The sequence below is a fragment of the Prenolepis imparis genome, unplaced genomic scaffold (genome assembly GCF_030444845.1).
Source record: "Prenolepis imparis isolate NDT839.2.m4 unplaced genomic scaffold, iyPreImpa1.0 SCAF_10, whole genome shotgun sequence".
Lineage (NCBI taxonomy): Eukaryota > Metazoa > Arthropoda > Insecta > Hymenoptera > Formicidae > Prenolepis > Prenolepis imparis.
In genome coordinates this window covers 450,462-470,902 of record NW_028141168.1, presented here as the reverse complement: position 1 = coordinate 470,902, position 20,441 = coordinate 450,462, and the positions used below count along the sequence as shown (strand labels likewise).

The 20,441-nt window shown below is 35.2% G+C and overlaps 1 long non-coding RNA gene and 1 pseudogene across 1 annotated transcript; one reads left to right on the top strand and one right to left on the bottom strand.

Moving 5' to 3' along the window:
- Nucleotides 1-9: 9 nt before the first annotated feature.
- On the bottom strand, nucleotides 10-816 carry LOC145942140 (josephin-2-like; annotated as a pseudogene).
- A 10,280-nt stretch (nucleotides 817-11,096) lies between these two features.
- Nucleotides 11,097-11,649, top strand: LOC145941592 (uncharacterized). Its single transcript, XR_014426187.1, has 3 exons — nucleotides 11,097-11,139; nucleotides 11,304-11,421; nucleotides 11,554-11,649. It is a non-coding gene; the product is annotated as an uncharacterized LOC145941592 (long non-coding RNA).
- The last annotated feature ends 8,792 nt before the right edge of the window (nucleotides 11,650-20,441 follow it).

The window sequence follows — 20,441 nt, the reverse complement described above, 5'->3', positions numbered from 1 at the left end:
TGCCTCCAATTATCTAGAATTTTTGTTATCAAGAAATTCTTCATTTTCATTCATCTCTCTGGATTCTGATTTCTTCAAATCTAAATCTGGATATCCGTCTTCGATATACTTGGAATCATGATCCATGTTATTGTTTTCTTTGTTTTCACATATGTCTATTAACCATCCTTGATTGCTATCAATTTCTCTAGAAACAGCAAGGAATTGCTCTTTTTTCTGGCTATCTATCTGGTCCTTTAAATATGAGTAAATCGTTGTCCTAATATAAGAGAAAATATATAATTAATATTGCACAATACGTATATAAAAAATATATCTTTCAACAATATTAATTTCATATATGACCTTTCCTATTAATTGGGGTGAGTCCAGTTTTGAATCAAGATTATAAAAGGCACCGTGAATCTTTTTTAGAGCAATCCAATGACGTCGTTTCAAAGGAAGTAACACAAAACCTAGTTTATATTCAATTGGAACAAGTATAAAACCCTCAATGTTGTCTAGACAAAGACACTTAGGATCCCTATAAAATAAAAAATGTAAGAATTATAATCATATATGTAATCATATTTCTTAATACAAAAGTATAGACCTACGCTTGTCGAACCATACAGCTCTTCTTTGAAGAGCAGCCATAATAACATTTATCATAATTGTCAAGTCCTAGTAATGACTTATGATTAGGATTAATCCATACATCAGGACACTGTAACAAATCTGATCCAATTCCTGTTTGCTAAAGCCACGCTCTTGAAACAAATTGTTTAGTGCATGTAATGCACATAGCAAAAAAAAATAAATAGAAATAAATAGCATAAATTCCAAAACAGTATTATATAATTTCTTATATTATTCATTTTATTCTTTATATTGCTTTTATTATTAGCTTATATTATATATATATCTATATATATATTATTTATTATATTTATATTTTACTCCGATAGGAAAATGGCTCAAATATTGTACAATAATTGCATCACACAAAGAAGGAATTTCAATGATTGCAAAAATGCTTAGCTATAACGCAACAGTTTTGTCAAAATAAAATTTCTAAATGACATTTTGCCAAAAAATAATTTTATTCAATTTAGGGACTAAATTATGCATAATTATTGTTATATTTATTCTATAATGATTTTGTAATATTTATCATTTATAATATTTCATAATTATAATTTCTGAATAATTGTGCACAAACTTTTATATATATATATAAGTTTGTACACAATTATTCAAAAATTATAATTATGAAATATTGTAAATAAAATATTGCACAATCATTATTGAATAAAATTATTTTTTGGCAAAATGTCATTTATATATATATATATATATATATATATATATAAATAAATATACATATTTATTTACTTCATTTTATAAAATATTTTAAAAATAATAAAACTCAAATATATTTATCAATTATATTAGGTAATTTCTTTCCAAATTATATTTTGTAAATATTTCATCTAGATGATTCGCCATAACGCTACTGTTTTGCTGAAAAACTATTTAGAAATAAATTGTGCAAATATATATTCTTTTCTACATGTATTGTTTTATATATATATATATATATATATATATATATATATATATACATAATTGCAGCATTTCAAATTTCATTTAGATTTTGTCATAAAATGTTTTCCTATCGGGGTATATATTTCTAAAATAAAGAAATATAATAAATAATATAATTATAAATTATAGGTATACATATTTCTAAAAAGATTATTTCTCATTGTTAGTCATATTCGTGATACAAGAGAGACAAAGACAGAATGCGATAATCTCTCCTTGTCACTCTTTCAGTATGTTACCACGAAAATTCCCCATGAGCTGCTCTTAGATATAGATCTAGTGAGATTCTTTCATATAAGATTTTGCATCGAAGAAGTCACGTAGCTTCGTGAAATTATTTTTTTATATATTCTTTATATAATAAAGCAGCCCGCCTAAGAGTCGGATTTTGCATTTTTGCTCTGAAAAATTTATAATAAATTAAATACGGACTCCTGGCTAACCCAACCTTACCCGTTGCTAGCTGCGTATTTCACCAAATTTATTATAAATTTTATTTTTACGTTTTTTCCAAAAAATAGCTCTTTAGCGGGCTGCGGACAATTCTACTGATTAGAAATATCGTAAATTTAATCGGATTCATTTAGTATTTTGGCTAAAATCTTATATAAACGAATCCGTAGTTCCCGGCCGGCCGACAGGCATCTCCACCGTGTCGCCTGCCGACCCTTAAGAGAGATATTAAAAAACAAGTTCCATTGAAAAAAAAAGATTAAAAAGGACTGAATAAAAATAGTTTTAATTCAATTAATTTAAATTTCAATTAAATTATAATCTTAAAATACTTACGATTTGATCTCCCAGCAATCCACACCAAACATTTACGGAATATCGGTATTAAAATGAACTTGACCTAGTGAGAAATGGATTTCCATGGCTCCAGTAATGATAATTGTGGGTATTAAACATTCCGTTTCTCATAAATGTACATTCATCAGTATACAAAATCCGACTTCCGTAATTAGGTCTCAAATTCATTTGATTTAAATAATATTCAGCAAAATTCACACGAAATGGATAATCTCGTGGAAGTAAATGTTGTACTTTTGTATAGTGATACGGGTGCTGCTCATTTTCTTTAAGCACTCTATAAACACTCATATGCGATATATTAAACTGACAAGCAACAGATCTTGTACTTAATGTGGGATCATTGCGAAAGACAGCCATAACAGCATCTTCCATCACAAGATTGCGTATTTGACGTGGACGACCTCCGTTTCTATTATTCGGTAAAACATTGCCAGTTTCTTGTAGTCGTCGAACAGCACCAGCTATTACATTTGGACTTGGATGATGTCGATTCGGGTATAAATTAGCATATTGCACTGCGGAAGGTGCAGCCTGTTCTCCGTTTATAAAATACAAACGAATCATTTCGTAATAATCTTGTGCGTAATAAACGGGCATGATGAGGATTATTAAATGGTCACTTATAAAAGATCGTTCACTTATAAAAGCATAACAATGAATAATTGAAATGATCAGAAGATTTTGTTTATAAGAACCTTCGCGCTTGTGCTTTGTTTTCATACATACAATACATAAAGATGAACATACATACATACGTATCAAAACAAAGCACTAGCAAAGATTCTTTATAAATAACAAAAATATTAAAGAAAGAAAAAATATAAATCTGATCTTTTTTTTGAACATTTCAACTATTCGTTGTTACGTTATAAGACTATTTAATAATCTCATGCGCTTTTATTATACATAAGATTATTGCGATATGATTCGTTTATATTTTACAAGTGGAGAACAGGCTGTACCTGCGCTCTCTCTTTCTCTCTCTCTCTCTCTCTCTCTCTCTCTCTCTCTCTCTCTCTCTCTCTCTCTCTCTCTCTCTCTCTCTCTCTCTCTGCAGTAGAAAATGTTAATTTATATCCGAATTGACATCATCCAAATTTAAACGTAATAGTTGATGCTGTTCGACGACTACGAGAAACTGGTAGCGTTTTACCGAATAATAGAGATGGAGATACACAATCTTGTGATGGAAGATGCTATTATAATTGTCTTCCGCAATAATCCCACATTAAATACAAGATCTATTGCTCGTCAGTTTAATATATCGTATATGAATGTTTACTGAATGCTTAAAGAAAATGAGCAGCATTCGTATTATTATACAAAAGTACAACATTTAGTTCCACGATATTATCAGCCTCGCGTGATTTTCGCTGAATATTATTTAAATCTAGTAAAAACCAAATTATAGACGTCGAATTTTGTATTGTATGTCGATAAATGTACATTTACAAGAAACATTTTAGGAATGTTTAATATCCACATTTTCTTATCATTACTGCAGCCATTTGGAAATCTATTTCTTACTCGAGAGAGATCTTTTCAACATCGAATTCCGTAAATATTTGGTATGGATTGCCGAGAAATCAAATCGTAAGTAGGTATTTTAAACTGAAATAAATTAAAATTTAATTGTAATTTAAATTAATTAAATTGAAACTATTTTTATTGTTTTCTTTTTAATCATTTCTCTAATGTAACTTTTTTTATTATCTTTCATCTGTCTATCGATTTGAATTATTTTTTTATTTAATCAATGCAATAAACATTTTCTCTCTAGAAAAATAATGTGTAATCGTTATATTACTGTTTACTTTTATTACTAGTACTGTTCTTATTGAATTATTTTTCCTATTAATATAAACTTATTGACAGGAAATCTAGATCGAACTTTTTATATTATCACGCTTGAACTCTCAAAAGTAGTCTCGATTTCTTACAAAATGATCTGCCAGATTTGTTAGTTCCGGCAGAGAATAATTTAGAAGAGGTAATATTAAATAGATGAGCTACGATATTCATGCACGATGACGCACTTGCCCATTCTGCACGTAAGAATTATTTTTATTATAAAAATATTTATTTTTAATATGTATAATATATCTTTACTCTTATTTTATTATTATTATATTTATATTATTATTTATTTTTATTTTATTATTATACAAATGTTTATAATTATTATTTTATTGCGTAGTTTAATAGAATCTATCGAAATTGTGAAGATCGCTATCTCAGTTTCAATACTGTATTCTACTCTCAGGGCTTAATTTTTATATCATGTTCACACATCAAGACTAAAAATCTTAATAAAAGTAGTTATTACTACATACATATGTATTATAATGTTTTCATACACCAAGAAAGTTTTTTTTTGTTAAATATGTTAAAAATAAAACATACTTTGCGCTTAAAATAAATTTAATATTTAAGTCCAATTATCGGAACCACTTTTAATATTAATTTCAATGAATCTTATTCAAAAGTATCATCCGCCATTACTTCGAATAAAAATTTTCCTCAAGGATGGGAAGGATTCAGTACTAGTCCGTGGCCTGCTCGATCTCCGGACTACAACTCATGTGACCTTTCTCTTCAAAGAAAAAGTATTTCTAAACACAAATATGGAGACAGCTAACGAGATGGAAAAATTAAATATTCCACACTGCCGAGAGTATCGAGAATAATCAAATTTTAAGAGCTACGCAAAACGTACAAAAAAGAGCAGAGACATGCTACTTTCGCTTCGCCACACTTTGTCTCGCTACTCTCCGATCCCGCGCTCCCCACCTTGTAGGCGGCGCCTACGCTGCCTTCCGTTGTAGCCACGCGCTGATTGGCAAACTTTAACCATTTATAGCGTAAAAAATAAAGCTCAGATAAAAAAATGACTCAGGACTTTTTGATTTAGTTTGTTGTCCTGCACCTGATGGTGTGCTTCGTATACGTTTGTTTAGTTACACCCTGTATATGTATATATGTAATTATTATTATAGAATTTAATAGGGAATATATGTATATATATATATATATATATATATATATATATATATATATATATGTATATACATATATGCGTATGCGTGCCTTTTTATATGAGTATGTATGTACGCGAGTGTATTCGGTAAAATATAATATAGAATTAATAATTACATATGTGTATATATAATTATATAGCCCTTTTGATGCTTATAATACTTATATCTGTATTTAATAATAATATTACTATTGCAAGACTGTTTGTTAAAATAATATATGCTTATTACATATTTTCATTATATATATTTATACTTTAGTATTTAATTAATTTAATACTTATCAAGTTTTATTTTAACGTTTCAATCCTGCAATTGACTTAATGCTAGTGTTAGTATTAAAGATAATATAATTCTTAGAATTATCTTAATTTAACATAACATAATTGATTCTCTTAATATATATATATATATATATATATATATATATATATATATATATATATTTACAATTAAATATTGTTAAAAAGGAAACGTGGAACGTAAATGTTTCTTAAGCGGTTTTGGATTTCCCGCGCGAGAGAGAGAGTTTCGAGATCTCAGGAGAGAATCGTACAGCTGTGCATTATTGCGGCGGCGCTGATATACGTGCAGTGACAGGGCGCTACTGGCTGTCTCTTTAAATCTGTTTACGTGCAGCGTTGTGTTTACGTTTGATAATTGTCCAAGATAATTAATTCCGTGTGCTGCAGGTGCGCGTTGGGTGAATGAAATTATTATATCCAAGTGATAAGATAATTGTGCGCGTTGCCAGTGGTTCGGGAAGAAGAAAAGAAAATTTTACGTGACGAGCGGCGGTGGACGTCAAGTGGAGTCGACGGTCGTAACACCCCCCTCGTTAAGTTGAGAGCAGCGGTCTTTAGACGATGCGACGGTGAGCCTGTTGAACCCAGCTTGCATCGGGAAAGTACATTTGTTTATTCTTGTCTCCAGATGCCGGTAAGCAGTTTTGAGGTTAAGTATTTCCTTTGACAGATCAAAATGTTCCTTGTGTAAATGTTGTGTACGATGAAGTACTTCTATGTGGCTTTTACAGTTGCTGTGAGAGGATACTTCTGGAGCTTCTGCATCGTAAGAGTCGATAATTATATGTCCAGGGTGTGTTCTGGCGTGTATGCTGTTATTTGGCTGCTGCGGTACAGGTGAGTGATGCTTGTTCTTATATAATTTTTGTACAAGCACGTATATAAGTAATACAGCAGTGCATATTATTGTGTTTTGCAGGATGATCCTGAGTATGTATGCTGGAGTCGATTCTTCATTTAATTCATCATCTTCAACAGTAATTTCTTCTGTATCGAGGATGGAATTTGCTGTAGCGATGCTGTTGGCGTCAAGATTTCTGCCCCATGGCATTGCAATGAGATTAATAGGCTCTGGTGCTGTTTTATATTCTTCTGGCTTCGGTATGAGTACATGCCATTGGCTTTTTATTTTATACATGGCAGTAGTGAGAGGATGTGATTTCGGTTCCTCTGTTTGTAATGGTACGCGTCTTTGGTTGCAGGTACATTGGTTTGTCATCCACTGTTACTGGGAGTTCCATGAAACAATTTCTTGCGATTCTCATTCGTGCTGGTACAGGAGTGCAGCGGAAAAGTTGTGCAGCCTCTCCTCTTATGTGTGTCGAGTATCCAGGCATGCCCATAAGTGTGTGAGTAGTGATGGGTCCTTTTGTGCCATTATTATTGAAGTACGTAATTCCATTTCCTTTTTATTACATTTTTGCATATTAAGAGATATATAAATATTTCTAATATCTAGATTATTGTTAGTAATTACATTGACATGACCGTTTATATTAGAAAAAGCGAGGAATCTTATTTTATTAATATATTTTTGATTTTTCAGGATATCGTCGCTTATTTCTTGTACAACGAGTCGTGGATGTTCCGTTTGAAGTACGGTGGCATTACATATAGAATGCTGAGTGTGAACGAAGAGGAGTATCCTCGTATTACTATGCGTGAGTGCATAAGCAGTCGGATGTCCCGTGGATTGCATCTTTTTGGCAATGCCTCTATAAACTACGGAGTGTGGCAAATTCTTACATCCGTTAAAAAATACTGGGAACCAATAATTTTGATATCCCTCTTCATCTATACACTCGAGGTGATTATAATTACACGTAGTGCCTATAGGCAGCAAAAGCTTATTAGTAAGTAAATCTATTTTTACTGAAGAGTGCTTAAAAACTATATGAATGTAAATATGTACATTTTCTTTTGTTTTCAGGTCTTCTGATGGCGGAATATCGTTTCTATTATTATTATTTAAAGGAATTAAACGGCTATTCACGTCGTTTACAGAGAGACCATGGAAAGTAAAATTTCCGAACTGAAATCTTTTATATGCGTGTATATATGCGCATGAAGTTAAACTTATAGGTATGTAATGTCGCTTATTTCTTACTGTATTTTTATAATTAATATCTTTATAATCTGAATTGTTTATAATATATTCAATTTCAATTCTGCAGGTCAATACATCTACCGTAGTGACTCTGGGGTATCAAGTGATGCAGCAGTTCCATATATACATCGCGGTATAGAAGATCTCCTTCGTTTATATGACAAGTATTGTCATCGAGCAATGACACTGTGGTGCCATTGTCATACGGTGTTTCGCAGTCGTATCCTATTAGAGCGTTGCTGAAACGACCCAGGAGGATGAAATAAATTAGAGGAAACATCTGTAACAGAGAAGGCATCATCCTGGTTCGCTATAGTAAGCTTTTCTGATCCTATTCGTGTGTACAACTTCCATCGTATTTCCTATCTGTATTTTTATATTTCCGTTTTCGAAAACTTCTATTATGCGGTACGGACCGAGATATTCTTTACTAAATTTGTTACATTTTTGTTCGTTTGTTAAGAATACGTAATCGTCTACTTTAAATTTTACAATATTAATGCGTTGATCATAACGAACTTTAGATTTTTCTTTTGCTTTTATTAAATTGTTTCTGGCGGATTCTTGTAAATCGCGAGTTTTTTCAAATAAATTAGCTAAATACGAATTATATGTTTCTAATTTCTGTTTCGTAATTATTTTGTTCGTCAACGGTTTCGGCAAATCTGACAATTTTGTCTTGTTGTTTGTCAGGTGGTTTTGCAGGTGGACGTTCTCGTGGAACGGTGAAGATATCATCTGAGGTGTCGGATTCTTCTGTTATATCGTCGTGATGCTGTGTGTAGAGGCTACTCGATGGCATCTTTAATGGCGGTTCGAGAGCTTCTTCGTCAGTGTCGTCGTCGGAATTTTCGAACATTCCAGTCTCGAATAGGATTCGAGGTCGTTTTTCAACAGGATACGAGGAAAGATAAGTAATATTATTTATTGGATTTCGAGATAATGCATCTGCATTTTTGTTAGAAGTTCCTGTTTTGTATATCACTGTGTAATCGTATTCTTCTAATTTCAGACGCCATCTCATGAGTCGAAATGTGGGATCTTTGACCCTGTGTATCCATGTGAGTGGTTGATGATCCGTTACGAGAGTAAATCTGCGCCCATAAAGGTATGGTCTGAGCTACGCAATATGCGATAGCGAGAAGTTCTTTTTCAATAGTTGAATAACTTTTTTCAGCGGCGTTAAGTACTCTGGAGGCATATGCGATGGGTAAATCTTGCCCTATTTGTCCTTGGCTTAATACACCAGCTATTGCGTAATCGGATGCGTCTGTGGTGAGTACAAAATCTCTATTAAAATCGGGGAACTGTAGTATCGGTTCCTTACATAATGATTCGCGTAGAGTGTCGAAAGCGTTTAGCATTTCGGTTTTCCATATAAATTTTATATCCTTTTTCAGAAGATCTGATAATGGCTTGGCGATCCGTGAAAAATCAGGGATGAAACGGCGGTAATATCCTGCTAAACCGAGGAATTGTCGCACGTTTTTCGTGTTGCGTGGGACTGGAAAATTCTTGACAGAATTTATTTTCTGAGGATCTGGACGAACTCCATCATCGGTGATAATGTGTCCGAGGTAAGCGACTTCGTGTCGTAAAAATTCGCACTTGTCTGGTTGTAACGTTAAATTTGCGGCTCTGAGTCTTTGCATTAGTTTTTCCATTTTGATATCGTGCTCGCGTAATGAACTTGCATATATTACGATGTCATCCATGTAAACTAATAATTCTATTCCTTGCAGGCCGGTCAGTATTTGATCCATCAATCGTTGGAACGTTGCGGGTGCGTTTCTGAGACCGAATGGCATTCGTGAAAATTGATAGTGGCCGTGTGGCGTCGAGAAAGCTGTCTTGTGAGCATCTGCGGTATCCATTGGTATTTGGTGAAATCCACTGGCGAGGTCGAGCACTGAGAAATATTTCGCTCCGCCGAGTTGATCGAGTATATCGCAAATATTTGGCAATGGGTAAGCATCTCCTAGTGTTTTTTCGTTTATTTTTCTATAGTCGATAACCATGCGCCATTTCTTGTTTCCCATAGAATCCGATTTTTTTGGAACGATCCATACAGGTGAATTATACGGTGACGTCGATGGTTCTACAATCTTCTTTTGAAGTAATTCGTTTACTTGGTTGGTGATTTCTTGACGGTGTATCGGCGGAAATCGATACTGCTTGGTATGTACAGGTATTTCGTCGTTAGTGATTATTTTATGTTTTACAATATTTGTTTTTCCTAAATATTCGTCCGTTAAATGGAATCGGTCGCTATTTTTTTGAATTAAATTAATAATATTATCTTTTTCAATGTCATTAAGGTGATCGAGTCGTAATAAATGTATAATCTTATTTATTCTATCGTTTTTACAATGTTCTCCCGGATCTAAATCGTGTTTTGTGATTTCGATTTTTTTATCATGTAAATTTTTATAATTCTCCTTTAACCTTAATTCGTTTTGCCAATTTTTCGTCATATATGTTACTAGTAAACAATGATTCGTTAATATTGTTGATATTATCGTTTTCATTGTTATTGTTTTGCAAAATTCTTTTATAATTACACGCGTTGATATATTGATTTGAATTTTTATTTTTATTTATTATGATATTAGCACCCTTGTCGCTGGTGTTAATATCTGTTGGATTTGGTTCCGATTCGTTTTCGACGATCGTTCCTGAAAAAGTATGCAAATTCTCATTAATATGATTTCTTTTTTCGTTTGTTGCAGCCACACATGAAGAAGAATAGTTCGCGATTGCGAGTAGAGGGGGAGAGTAAGAGATAAGATTTGTGAGAGGAGTGCCTGGATTCATCAGGTCATCACCTTGGAATAGAGTTTGCACCAGAGCGAGTACGTCGGAGTCGTCTGCTGGCGTAGTAGAGGATTCACCTTTTGTGACGATAATTTGTGAAGAGTAAGTATAAATAGAGGAAGATTCATTTGCATGTGTGGAGACAATTGTTGATTTTGAAATCATTTTTGTTTTAGGGGAGGATGCAAGGAGAGGAGGGGATGTCGATCGAGATCGACGACGCACCTCGATGCGCCAGACGGAAGGCAGTGCTCCTGCCCGTGAGGATGCTGATCTGACTCAGCGGCTCGCGTTTGCGCGCCGATAGGAGAGAGGTGAGAATTGTATTTTAAAGAATTTTTGTAAGATTTTTCGTTGCGTGGTTGCTCAGAACTATTTTTATAATTGTTTTTGTAATTGTTTATAGGTTGATTGGACGCGATTTGCGTATTAGAAGCGGATTCAGCGCTTTTGGATGCAGTCTCTGCTGCGGATTGAGGTAATATTTTTGTTTTATTATTATTATTATAATTATTGTTATTATTATTAGGCGGATTCTTTGAAATTTCCGTTATTTCCAAAATTTTGATTGTTGATATGAAAAATTCGATTGGATCATCTAAAGTGTTGATGATCCTAATGTATGCTTTATCGTTTATACAGGTTACAACCGATTCTCCGGCGTAAACTCCATCGCGGTTTATTCTTAGGCGAGTAATGTAACCAGTTTTGATCTCTGGATTCGAGATACGAATTGTGACTCCTGAATTTGTACGCGGAGGTACGATTATTGATTCTTTATTTTTTAATTGAAATGAGCAATTATGCCATGTGATTGATTCATTGCCGTAATTTATACATGCATTATGTTCTGTAAAAAATGTTGATCCTAGAATTCCTTGTGTTATTATAGGAAATTCGTCGGGTACAACGTGAAACGTCACCGGTGCGTGCGAGATATGAGCAGTTATGGAGTCTAGAGTGTTGACAATATTTTCAGTGATACCGGTGAGTTGAATTATATCGTTGTTATTAATTTGAATATTGGAATTAATACATCCTTTTTTTATTATATTAGGCTGTGCTCCTGTGTCGAGCATGAAAGCAATGGGTCCCCGGAAGGATGGAGATTCGAGTTCGACAGCGGGTACTGTTCCGTCGTCTCCCCTGAGGATATGGAGGGACCTGGGTTGCTCTCCATGTGAAGAGTTGACAGGGCTTTGCCAAGGTCTCGGGGTGCCCTGTTGTCCGAGACCTCTGAGCGGTTTCCCGTATTTCGCGGAGGTATATTATTTGTATAATTATTTTTATTGTTAAAGTTATTATTATTTCCAAAGTTATTATTATTATGGTAATTATTATTATTGTTGCTAGAGTTATTATTGTTATAATTATTATTATTGTTGCTAAACCTTTCGTGGTATTGTTTTGTGCGACATTCGTGTACTAAATGTCCGATTCTTTTACAGTAACTACATATTTTCTGGGCTCCGTTTGCTGGAGGACTGGATGGTACGTTCGAGGAAATAGGAGAATTACGTTGGAACGTTTGCATTGGATTCGAAGTTGCGGAGTTGTCTCGAGAATTGCGGGGAGGTTTATTTCTCGCATCTTCTCTTTCGAGGCGTTTGTGAATCACGAGCACTTTTGAGCAAGCGTCGAGGAAGCTGTGGTAACCTTCTGCACGAAGTTCTGTCCTGTATTCGCGTGGGAGGCCTTCGTAAAAACCTTCGAGGGCGAATGATTCGATGGACGCGATTTCTACTTCGTTTAATAATCTATTAAGGTTAGTCTGATCTCCTTCAATTATTGCTGTTCTTAAATCTTTAATGCGACCTATATAATCTAAAATGTGCTCGTTTTGTTTTTTATAGACTATACTCAGCTGTCCGCGGTAGTAATTCGAGCTTCTACCGGATCCGAAGGTGCGTTTCAGACAATCGACGAATCTTTCTACCGTTGTGTGAATTTCATCTTCTACGGCGAGATACGCGTGGTGAGTTAATTTATTGCGTAACATGCGTACAAAGAGTGCTTCATCTACCAAAGGTACTGATTCTTTTGCTCTTTTACAGGCTCTTGCGAACTGCCAAACAGGAATATTGCGCCCATCGTATTTTGGTACGAGTTCAAGAGCGCTTTGGAGATAGGATTTCGGATATCCTGCTTGTTGCGGAAAACCATTCGTTGCGGTTGCTGGATTTGGAAAACTAAAGGTAAGATTCGAACTTGTGGTTGCTTCTGTAGGAGTAGACGTGGTAAAATTATTCATTAATGTACGCATCATATTTTCGAGCATTTCCATGCGTTTACATAATTCAGCTTCTTTTTTGCGCATTTCTTTAAATGCAATTTCGTAATTGACGCGATCTTCGTTTCTCGCGACGTGAGTTGAGGGTTCCCCTGAACGATCCATTTTTAATATTTATAGTTATGTAAAGTTTTATTTGTAAATGTTACTAAATATTCGAAGTGTTTGTGAATGTTAATAAATAATCGATGTGTTTGTAGTATAATAGTAATATTTGTTAATAAATATGTTCGTAAAATCTAATTGTTTCGTATAATGTATAATTTCGTAAATAATTTTGTGCGATGTGTAATAAATAATATTTATAATAGTAGTAGTATGTTCGTAGAATGCTAAATTGTTTCGTAAGATGTGTATTTTTATAAATAATGTTGTGTAGTTTTATGAATATATAATAAATATATAATAATTAATTTTTGTAGTTTCGTAGTATAGTTATAATAAATAATAAGATTCGTGCTTCGTTAATTTCTTATTGTGTATAATTAATATTATGTGTGAAGTATTTGTTCTATATTTATATACATATGTGATAAATAATATTTGTAGTTAATATTTTGACTTACAAAGTTATATTAATTGATATTCTTAATTTGTTTGTTTCAGAGCGCTTATTATGAAAGTGAACTTGTGGAAGGTTATTCTTATTGTGTCGATCCTACCACGATACTACCAGTTTATATGAGTGCTACCTATTAGCTAATGATGGTTGTCCTAATAAAGTCGGATAATCCCACCACGCTGTCACCAATTTTATTTATTTGATATGTTACGTCCTGGAGGGAGATTTTGACGCGTTCTGGCGTGACCTATGTAGGTACGCAATAGAAAGCCTGGCGCGCGGGCCGAGCGGTAGAACACGCGTGGTCAGGACTTATGAAGAGAACGCGACGTCGCAGGACGACATAAACATGTATGCTTACGTACGTGTGCGTAAGGAAGGAAATGTAAGTAGTGAATCTTAAGTACTATATTATTGCTTGAGATAATAAATAGTGCTAACTCGATATTCAAATATATATACCAGTTGGTTTTATTTATTAATAATTTATTTATTCTTCAATAAGATGAACTAATACTGTCTTTTATTAATTTACAGGTAGAGAAGGAAGCGGTTATCGCCCTGAGAGAGGCGTGACCTTGAGGCTATAGGCAGAAGTTCACCCTTGTAGAGGCGCTCCCCGAGAATTGGGTATAGAGCTGGAAGAATCGTCAAGGATCGCTCGCCCTGTCGGAGGCGCTCTAATGGATAGGAGCGGTGCGACGCCCTGTGAGAGGCGCGCGGTAACGAATGAATTTTTGATAGAAGACAGAATTATAATTAGATAAGTATAAAAATTCCTTAAGTAATAATTATTTTTCTTATATATCAGTCTGAGCTTGTGGTTATTTTACAGATTCGAAAACCTGTGCCAATGGGGGATCGTAGTTTTACTACTATGCGGTCGATGAAGAAGATTATGGAGAGAAGAGCGAAAAGTAGTGAAACTCTGTGTCGAGTTAAATATATATTATTTTTGAATCGTGAAACAATTGTTAGTACCGTCGCGATACTTTGGTTATTTGATAGTTAAAGCGTTGCGTTAATTATAATGAATTAATTTATAATGTAATTAGTTAAGAGATGGTTAGGTAGCGCTCGAGAATAATTATAATAATAAGTTTGATTAATACTTACTATAGATTGTAGGTTTCCAGCAAGTTACTTGTAGAATAAATTTGTAAGATAGTTAAGAATAATGAGTATTTATTTTATACACTCTAGTATAAGTATAAGAATATTAAGTAGATGTGTGTAAGTAGAAGTAGAATAAGTAGATACGAAGTGAATGTATATATAATGATGATTTATAATTCTTATAATAATGAATCAATTCTGAATGATGTATTGGCTATAATGAATATGACTATTACTGAATTACAATTCTTATAATAATGAATTTGACTGTTATGATAACTATAGTGATATATTGGCTATAATGATGAAGAATAATTCTTATAATAATAAACATCCCTTGCGAGCGGCGTATATATACCTCTGGGCTACCCCCAGATTACGGAAGCAGGCGGTTACAATATTTCCACGTGTCTCCGAATGATAGGGTCTCGCGAGAGAGTTTGAATATAATAACCGTTGTATTATATTTGCACAGCAACATTTGTATATCTATTTTTAGTCGTGATGTTATTATCGCTGTTTTTATAATGTATGTTCTTTTAATATTTGTATTTGTCAAACAATAGGTGTTTTTATATTGAGTAAATAAAGAATACGTTAATTTCAAATGTTCCTGTGTTTTGGTGTTGTTATTTTAAATGCCCTTGTTTCCGTATAGTTGCGAAAAGATATATATATGTATATATGTAATTATTATTATAGAATTTAATAGGGAATATATGTATATATGGGTGACCCATTTTAACTTAGGCAGCCAAATAACTCGAAAAATAAGCACACTACGAAAAAATGTTTAGAATCAAAATTTTGTCATTTCGAGGGGGACGTACAATGACGTTAAAATGAGCCCCCCCACCCCTCCCCCTGGGCGGTGAGGGGGGGCAAGTTTGAAATCTTAAATGGGAACCCCTATTTTTTATTGCATATTCGGAATCTTTGGCTAAAAACACATACAATTTGTCTGAAACATTTTTCTCGATTCATGATAGATGGCGCTGTAATCGACGAAATTCAATTTCTTCGATTTCTCTTACTGAGAACCCATGCTTACGATTCTGCAATAAATTAACAATAAAAATACCACGTTTTCATTGTTAATACTCGAAATTAGTCTTAAAACAAACTTCTCATTATTTTTTATTACTCATTAATTTCTTCTCAAGAAACTGCTTTTAGCGTAACCTGCCCTTTAGGCAACTTGAATGGTCCAAAGTACCGAGACATTTTGAACTTTCCATCTGATGGAGTTCCTCTAAGTATCCCTCCAAAATTTTGTCCATTTAGTGCCAAAGTCACAAGTGTTTATGTATTTTTTTAACATTTGTACTCTGATAAAATTCTGGTAAAATGGCAAATTATACGCCTACAGAAGTAGTCGATATTCTTATAACCTTTGGCGAATGTGGTAGAAATTACAGACTTACTGCCCGTACTTATGCGGAGCGATTCCCAAATCGCCGCCATCCTACTGATCAACAAATTATAAACATTGAAAGGAGATCTCGTAATAATCCACTTCATCGCGAAAGGCGAAGGAATAGACTTCATAATAATAATGACCCTAGATTGCTCGCAGTTTTGGCTATGGTTCATCAAAATCCCCATATTAGTACCCGTCAAATAGAACGAGAACTGGGAATCCCTCAAACTACGGCACATAGATTGTTACGATCAGTCAATTACCATCCGTATCATATTACTCTGGTACAGGAATTATGTGAGGCCGACTACGTACTCAGAGTACAATTTTGTAGATGGGCTCTTGAGATGTTAGATCAGAATCCAGATTTTTTTAGTAATGTTTGTTTCAGTGATGAAGCAACATTCATCAGCAATGGTAGTCTCAATAGGCATAATTGCCACTATTGGTCACCAGAAAATCCACATTGGTATCGTGAGGTGCTTAATCAACATCGTTGGAGTTTATATGTATGGGTAGGCATTTGCAATGGCCAAGTCATTGGACCTCATTTTTTTGAACGTCCAATTAATAGTCCAATGTATTTAGAATTCCTCGAAAATGATTTGCCAGCATACCTAGAGAATGTTCCCCTTGCAGTTAGACTAAATTTATGGTATCAACAAGATGGTGCTCCTGCTCATTATGCTCGTATTGTACGGATGTTTTTGAATCAAAGGTTCCCAAATCGGTGGATAGGGCGGGGTGGACCAGTTCTGTGGCCTCCGAGATCACCGGATTTGAACCCCCTTGATTTCTTTTTATGGGGATACGTTAAAGATGCAGTGTATAGTAAAGCTCCAACGACAAGATTGAATATGATGGAAAGAATAAGAAGAGCTTGTGAAGCTGTAACTCCTTTAATGCTAGAAAATGTACAACGTAACTTTCGCTGTCGATTATTGTTATCCTTAGAAAATAATGGTGCACACTTTGAGCATCTCCTCCATGCGGAGAGAGCTGATAACAATGCAATCTTGCCTTAACTGGTTGGGTCACCACACGACCTTGCCTTAACTGGTTGGGTCACCACACGACCTTGCCTTCACTGGCTGGGTCACTACTTGACCTTGCCTTAACTGGTTGGGTCACCACACGACCTTGCCTTCACTGGCTGGGTCACTACTTGACCTTGCCTTAACTGGTTGGGTCACCACACGACCTTGCCTTCACTGGCTGGATCACCACACGACCTTGCCTTCACTGGCTGGGTTACCACACGTTCAAGCACCCCGAATTGTGAGAGGCGAGGGGACTCACGTTAATCAAGCACCCCGAAGGGAACAGAAAACTGCTACGTCCACGACGTTGTTCCTGGGTTACGCTAAAAGCAGTTTCTTGAGAAGTAATTAATGAGTAATAAAAAATAATGAGAAGTTTGTTTTAAGACTAATTTCGAGTATTAACAATGAAAACGTGGTATTTTTATTGTTAATTTATTGCAGAATCGTAAGCATGGGTTCTCAGTAAGAGAAATCGAAGAAATTGAATTTCGTCGATTACAGCGCCATCTATCATGAATCGAGAAAAATGTTTCAGACAAATTGTATGTGTTTTTAGCCAAAGATTCCGAATATGCAATAAAAAATAGGGGTTCCCATTTAAGATTTCAAACTTGCCCCCCTCACCGCCCAGGGGGAGGGGTGGGGGGGCTCATTTTAACGTCATTGTACGTCCCCCTCGAAATGACAAAATTTTGATTCTAAACATTTTTTCGTAGTGTGCTTATTTTTCGAATTATTTGGCTGCCTAAGTTAAAATGGGTCACCCTGTATATATAATTTAAAAAATTGTATAGATAGATAGATATCAAAATGTAAGATGTGATTGCCAGTCGAATTTTAAAAACAAGGTTAAGAGTATTTTATTGACCAACACTGGCTAAAGCAATAATTCTTTTATTACGACGTTTCGACCCTAAATTGGGTCCTCTTCAGGCTATTCTTTAATGTAACGTGGTAAACCCTATACGCACATGATGTTATGTTAGAATGTCAATATTCTAACATAACATCATGTGCGTATAGGGTTTACCACGTTACATTAAAGAATAGCCTGAAGAGGACCCAATTTAGGGTCGAAACGTCGTAATAAAAGAATTATTGCTTTAGCCAGTGTTGGTCAATAAAATACTCTTAACCTTATAGATAGATATATTTATTGTATCTCCAAAGAGATTACATAAGGGAGTTATCTCCGTTATCCGTACAAATTCTTTTCCCCGCGTGGAAATTACAAAAGAAATAAACATAAAAAAAATAAAATTATAAAAATATAATACTAATAATCATACAAAGAAAATAACAGTAAAAATAAAAATAAAAAATATACAAAAATTATAAATAAGCTATAACTAAACGCTCGCTTCTTATTTCTTCGCATTACATCGCTTACTCGCCACGCAACAAAGTAAATCTTTTACAACACGCCTCCTAACTATACGCATACATACACATCTCCGCCCTAAGCTAATCCAAGCTAATCCCTAAACCCTAATCGGACTTCCGTTTCCGTTTACATATTTCAGTTTTCCATCCGTTCCTTCATTCATCCCTCACTCAACCACTCCTTCATTCTCTCTTACCCTTTCCAGTTCTTTTAACCATTCCTCTCCCTCCCCTTCTTCTCCTAATATCTCTCTGACCTTCTCCCGCCATGGTTCCCTCATTTCCCTTACCATACATTCTTCCCTCCCCCCCTTTTAATCTGTTTCTTCTCTCTCTCTCCTACACTTTCCCTTACTCCACTCACTTCACTCTTTCACTCTTACTACTCTCACTCCTTTCTCTCCTTAATCTCGCTCCTTACACTCACAAAATTCGCACCGATTTTACTCGTGACTGTCACTCTCACACCGGAAACGGAAGTCCTAAAAAAAAAGAAAAAAAAATTATCATTAAATGTATTTATTTTAAAATTCCTTCCTCTCCTTACATCCCTAATATTAGAATAGCATAAGAATTATTATCATTAAATTATTATTAATAGAAAAAAAACTCTCTTGCGAACGCCTCTCGCGTACGCCTCGCGTCATCTTGTCGTCGCGCTATCTCTCTCTCCTCGTTACCTCTCCATCTCAACTATCTCGCGGACGCTATTTTCCTTCGCTGCAACACCTCTCTTGCGCTATCTATCTCTCGCTCGCGTGCGCCTCGTATTATCTCTCTCACGTGCGCTCTCCTTCGCGTTTCCCTCTCCCCGCGGACCCCTTACCAACGAACCTCTACGCGGTCCTCCCCTCGAACCCCTCGCGGACGCTTCCCCCTCCCCTCGGACCCCACGCGGACGTCCTCCCCTCTCCCCGCGGAACCCCTCGCAGACGCTTCCCCCTCCCCGCCTTGACGTCATTACCTCGCGGCAAGTTTCCTTCGCCCCTCACCCCCCTCAGAGGATCTGGATTAGAATTGGACTAATATCACTACTAACACAGTATTTACTTTTACACAGTTGTGTATTTTTATAACGTCTTGCACTTGCTCCACTATTAGCGTCTTCCAAAAATACTACACTATTAGCGTCTTCCAAAAATTGTCGCGGTTCGATATAGTCTGCGTTAATCACCGCATCGGTCAGTATACGGTTTTCGAACGCGGTATCGATCTCTCGCCAAACGAGTCTTCCCGCGTTATTTTCGCCACTGTAATTACCACCACTGGATATAAATTGTCTCCTCAATCGAGTTTTTGCACCCTCGAGTCGCGCGATTCTAGCAACCAAAGATTGTCTATATCCAATCGAGAGTCGCGGACGTTTGACACGGCTGTTTTCTTCGAGCAGTTTGATAAATTCCTCGCAGCGCAGCGCCCATTCAAAATACTCGCCCAAGGTAACGACTTGATGGGACCGTTCCAACAGGTCGCGTTCAGTCTGCTCAATGTTTTCCATTTTTTTTCTCACTACTATGTCACTGCGTACAAACTGGGCACATATCACATGGAATTATTATATACAATGGATTTTTACAATTGCAGCACCATCGACTATCCACTGCATCATGTGATTTAATTACATGCTTCCGAACAGCATACATGTGCCCGAAGTCTTGAGATCATACACGAAGTACATAGAGCTAGAGCACCACCCGTCGAATAGTAAAAATATATGGTACAAACTTTAGTATGTCCGTTTAGCGCAAGGATTTGTGAATTGTCCACTATCTTGTTGTCTAAAGACCCTCTAATCAGAGTCTGGCCAACAAGTATCCGCCATGATGTTTTGTCAAAATCCTACGAGAGAGAAAGCAAATATACATATGATATATATCTATCATTTCTCTCTCTCTCTCTCTCTCTCGCTGTCATCCATATGGTAAACATAACCTCCGGTCCGTGAATCAAAGTGTTTATTACAAAA